Source organism: Eriocheir sinensis, unplaced genomic scaffold, assembly GCF_024679095.1.
Source record: "Eriocheir sinensis breed Jianghai 21 unplaced genomic scaffold, ASM2467909v1 Scaffold216, whole genome shotgun sequence".
NCBI classification, from domain to species: domain Eukaryota; kingdom Metazoa; phylum Arthropoda; class Malacostraca; order Decapoda; family Varunidae; genus Eriocheir; species Eriocheir sinensis.
This window is the reverse complement of record NW_026111517.1, coordinates 331,682-336,968: the sequence shown is the minus strand read 5'-3', so window position 1 is coordinate 336,968 and position 5,287 is coordinate 331,682. Positions and strand designations below refer to the sequence as shown.

Genomic DNA, 5,287 nt, shown 5'->3' with positions numbered 1-5,287 from the left:
TCCTGTATTGTCCAAATCTACCTTCCAGTTTGTCTGTTTGGAACTTTCCCAACAAAACATAGCGAAAGTCATGGTCTTTCAAGAGGTAATCACATAACTTAACTAGGGTTGCTGTCGTGTGCTTCAGAGCTAAAGCTGCTTCTCGAGAGCTGACCAATCCTTTCATGCTGCACCAATTCCATTCCCTCCCAAGCTGCAAGCCACTGAACAAAGGTAGTGAGAAACAGCAAGTTTGGATCTGTAGATGAATCCTGCCTGATGGGGTCACATTGTGCTTGACGGAGGGCAACACCTTTATCTGGAGTTTTAACATTTACTATATGCCACCATGACATGATTTGTTGCAAGAAAGCAGCAGTGCCTGACACACCTGGCAAATTCATAGTTTTCAGTGCAGCCACATTCTTTTCATCAAACAACCTCACAACAAGCTGTACATTCTGCCTTTCTAAGTTATTGGGGAAAAGTACTTTTCTGATAAGCCTGGAGCTAGCTTCACACATTTCTTTCTTTCTTTGGCATACAGTTCTTTCAGTGGCTGTAAACTTGCTTCCTCTTGAATTGTGAGGTTGGAAGGTGAAGGTATTACAAAAGTTTGAATGGGTTTCTTCTGATTGAACCAATTATTTTGTATACATTTTAGCAAATGGACTGAATCAAACAGGAGGAAAAGTTGCTCACTTGAATCATAGGGATTTGAAATGGAGGGGGTAAGAGGCCCATCACATAACTTTTCAAACATCTTTCTATTAACCCTGTTATTGTCAGAAATCAATGAAACAACTTTATATCCAATATCATGTAGGAATGCCAAAACTTTGTGTGTTAAGTCAAGAAGGGTGTCAGCTGTCAGTTTGCAGACTGGATACAAAGCAGCAACATGCTTGTGCTTTGATAAAAGTGATGAAATCATGAAAGCCTGAATTGTTGTTGCTGGTTCATCTGAATTCACAGAAGCACCATAAATTTTCCCTCCTTTATAAGAAAGACCCTTCTTTACATGTATCTCATCAAGCAGTACGTTCACCAGTTTTCTTCACTTTTCAGACTAGAAAATGTTTCCTTCAGAAACAGTTCATGTGAATTTTCTGTATTTAGACACTTAGCACCAGTAGATATACTCAGTTTCCTAAGGTAATTAGGGTGAGGAAGAACGAGAACTCCACTGTCACGCAGACTTGTGTACAGTGATGGATTGGTCATAAACACACTGTAAGACCAAACCAAAAATCACAGCTGTATTTCATACTATCTTTGCAGATCAAACCTAGTTGTTCAGCACAGAACCACATCACTTTCTTTTTGGAGCTCATTTCATCATTGTCAGTTTCCAAAATCTCTTCAATAGTTTCTTTACACTGAGTAAGTTTATCAGTGACAGTTAAAGTTGATGCAGATTCAAGATTAAGGTGACTAAGTAAATTCTCAAATTTTGACCACAAATCACATGCATTTGCTTCTCCTAAAAGCCACTTCAACTTTCTTGGTTTTAAGGTATTATTTTCAAGCCACACTGAAACTGTTAAATCTGACATAACTTTAAAGGACACTGTTAGCTTTGGTTGGCCATCGCAGTTAATTCTAAGGAAAGACACATAGTCATCACTGGAAAGATGCAGCCAACCTTTAGAGAGCTTTTCAGTAAATCCTTCACAAAATTCTTTAAAGCTGTTTATTTGGTCTTTCTCAATCCAATCACTGAACACCTTTCATCACGTTCAATTAGCTTGTCTCTCCTTTCCTGTGGAGTGGTGCGAGGAGCTGGTATTTCCTTGGACATATACTTGGGCTGGTTTTCAAAGATGGTTGGACAAGCATCTTTATGTAGAGATGGCCTGCCTCTCTTTGCTGTTACTACAGTTCCATCAGCACGTGTCATACTGTCTTCTGTAATGATGAAACGTTTTTGGAAGTGCTTGGAACAAACAATTGTATTTTCTGTTGGAGTAAAGTCTTTCCTGTGGATAGCCCTCATCCACTGCTGCCGTCGCTGTTCATCTTTAGGGAAACTGAACGCAGAGGCATCTGCAGATTTATAGTTGGACTTGCATCCTGGCACACAGCATGACCTCGGCATCTGCAAATACAAGTTTTATGAAACCTTGTAGCAACAATGTGATAGGCAAGTTATTGAAAATATTATGGATTTATTTATAGGTTGGACCCTTTCCAAGTGTGGATCTGTCGATGCCTCTTCTAAGGCCAACCCCCTTGTTTGGGGAATCTGAGCCTGGCATATAGATAGATTTTTAATAAATAACAAGTGGTAATCAAAGATTAGAACCCGTTTGGAATGTATGGAGTAAAGATTGTATATTAAAATATAAGTTAATATAATCAACTGATATCGCCTTTAATATCTACTAAATTTTACATTACTCGTTTTGAGCAAATGCGTTCATTTGAGTGTAAATAAAGTATATACTCATATCTAAGTAGTTAGGTATAACCTAGAGAGAGAGACTACACACACACACACACACCTCAACAACCCTCACACAATGCTCAATGTTAATTAATACAGTCTAATATATTTGTCCTAGTAGGTATGTCTACAACCTGCACTGAATAATTATCCTGAAAACTTTCTATGATCTTATTTTCTGCACAGTACCACCTACAATTGTTTCCCAGTTTGCTGAGGCAGGATCAAAATCCCGTATAATAAGTGCCCGCCTAGAAATCCCTATTTACCTCACCTACTACCTATAATGTCATCTACTTCAGGTGACTGATTTGGTGGTGTATACAAAGCTCAATTCTTACTACCTTGTTTTTTATTTGCGCTATCATCAACCCACAAAGATTATATTCTATCTGATCCCTAACCTAACTAAGGGAAATGTGTTTCTCATGTAAGTCACTACACCCACACTATTTCCTATCAGCTCTCTGATTAATATAGGTATATGGTATACCCATCTACATCATACTCTTTCCTACTCTCCTTAAACTTTTCATTATATAGGTATCCATGCCTCTATAATACATACTACACATAAATCTTCCTCCATTATATAACTAAATAACGCATCCTTCTTGTTTCTCAGGCTTGTAGCCTTAGCATAAACATTTCAAGTATATCATCCTAGATGTTCCCTTTTTCATAATTCTGTTCTCACCTGTTGGCACGTGGCTACAGTTTCTAAAATCTATACAGTAAGTACTCCCGTTGCTAATCCTATCTTGTTTATTCCTATCACCTATCAGTCATATATTAATTTTTTATGCAATGTTAAATTTTAAATTCTCACCTTTGAAAGACAGCTGTTTCACAGGAAGAACTAGTCAAAAGTAGTTGCCAGGAGTAACACTAGCTCACAGGATCATGCTTATGCCAGCCAACCAGAGATGCATATGTATGAAACCGGTCCATGATGCCTTGCAGTAGATTCAGTCTACCTAGAAACAAAGTGATAATTAACATGCGTATTGTCAAGGTGTATTATATCATTCACCTCAGCAAATAGAAAATTCATAAGAACTTCCATCATCAGTTATTACATTTATAATTTAATATCCTGAAAAGGGAGATATTTTACTTTTTTTATATCAGGGGCTGTGGCATTCATCACGGTGTTTGGAATGATATGACACATGATATTCACGTGATTTTTACAGTTTTATACAGTACTATGATAATAAAGTACTGTACTAATTCACAACTAAATAAGTTTCTCACCTTGTACATGGAGTGTCACTGTGTTGGAGCGAGTACATCCGACCACCACAATGTTTGAAATGCAACTGATGCTCCTTGTCCCCCCCCCTCCCGCGCCGGCCACCGCCAGCCAACGGACCCAACGCGTGACGTCATCGATGGTTTTCGCGGCCAGGCTAAGGCTTTTATATAAAGATGGCTTTGATTGAGGTGCATGAGAAGAGAGAGTGTGGGAAGCTAGGAGGCAATGCTTAGGTTGGTATTATAAGACACTATCGCTTCTCACATTAACAATTTCTAAAGGTTAAAGAGGAGGTCAGTCGAGTTCTAATGAGTGTTTCCTCAGGTTCACGGTACAGAAGAAGGGTCAAACTAACACCAGGGCCATAAAACTACTCCTGGAAATGCCCACAACTCCTGCGAAAGCCTTGTCAAATATGTGTTTTTGGGCGGCGAAATGTCTTAAAATACGACCCTTATCTTCTTCCCTCTTCATTTCTTTCTCATACACAGTGTTACCCAAGGAGTCAACTCTGTTGGAGTGGATTGAGTTGATAGAGAGAGAGGAAGGCAAGGAGGCAATATTTATCTCCCTTGTCCTGCTTTCCTTCCTTTCCCATGCGTTGTGTTACCTAAGGAGTCAAATATCGGCTTAGCTAAAAGATCAGTTCCATATTTACACAAGCTTATAAACCTCCTCGGTAAGGTAATAAAAAAAAGCAACTCCACCTTCTCAGAACATGGTAATCTTCTTTCCTCCTTTGTCTTGCATCGTGTTGAACAAAGGCATATATCACAATCTTATTTCTGCATCCTGTCCTATCGCTCCTGTACACCCTCTGGACCCACCGAAGAGGCGATGCTTCTGGCATTTTGCTTCAGCTCGGTGGAACGACCTGAGGATGTACTTTCCATTCCGTGGAATGATTATTGCTTCCAGGATAGAGACCCCTCTGTGTGTGCTCAGCGCATCACAGAGGTGATTGTCTCTGGAATGGAGGCATGCATTCCTCGTTCTTTCTCTACTCCTCACGCTAAAGAGCCTTGGTTTAATCACGCTTGTTCTCGTGCTGTCAATGATAGAGAGGTAGCTCACAAAAGGTACCAGAGCCTTCAAACTAATGCTAATTATGAACAAGACAGTTATTTGGGCGGAGAAGACAGTTTGTGGTTGGAAATCAGCAAACATAAAGGTGAAGAACGAGAATCTGCAACGTTGGGTCCACGAGACAGTTTTGGGTCGGAAGTCGGTAAATATAAGAAGCTGAGTACGACAATCTCAACGTTGAATTTGAAACGAGGCTGAGGTATTAAGGTGAACGTTAGCACTATTTTCTCTTCTTTATCTCTAACGAACTCTTCTCAAGAAGATGAAAAAGAGGTAAAAATGTTCGTCGTGGACGATTTTATCATTGTTTCTTTGATGGTCACGCTACATGAAAAGGAGATGATTTACATAGATAGATGATGAAAATCAGACCACACAGGCCTCAATCCTCAGAAGGTGGTCTGTCCCTGATGGAGTGCCTAAGTAATTTTACATTAATCAGAAGACTCCAAAACGTTGCATTTCTACTCTGTTGATATTAAGTTGAAGGAAGTGACGGTCGAGCTTATTTTTGGAAG

At 39.5% G+C, this 5,287-nt stretch overlaps 1 long non-coding RNA gene across 1 annotated transcript; it reads right to left on the bottom strand.

Annotated features, from left to right (window-relative positions):
* Positions 1-1,885: 1,885 nt before the first annotated feature.
* Positions 1,886-3,795, bottom strand: LOC126990862 (uncharacterized). Its single transcript, XR_007744866.1, has 3 exons — positions 3,683-3,795; positions 3,255-3,402; positions 1,886-2,077 (listed from the first exon to the last, which is right to left on the bottom strand). It is a non-coding gene; the product is annotated as an uncharacterized LOC126990862 (long non-coding RNA).
* Between the last annotated feature and the right edge of the window lie 1,492 nt (positions 3,796-5,287).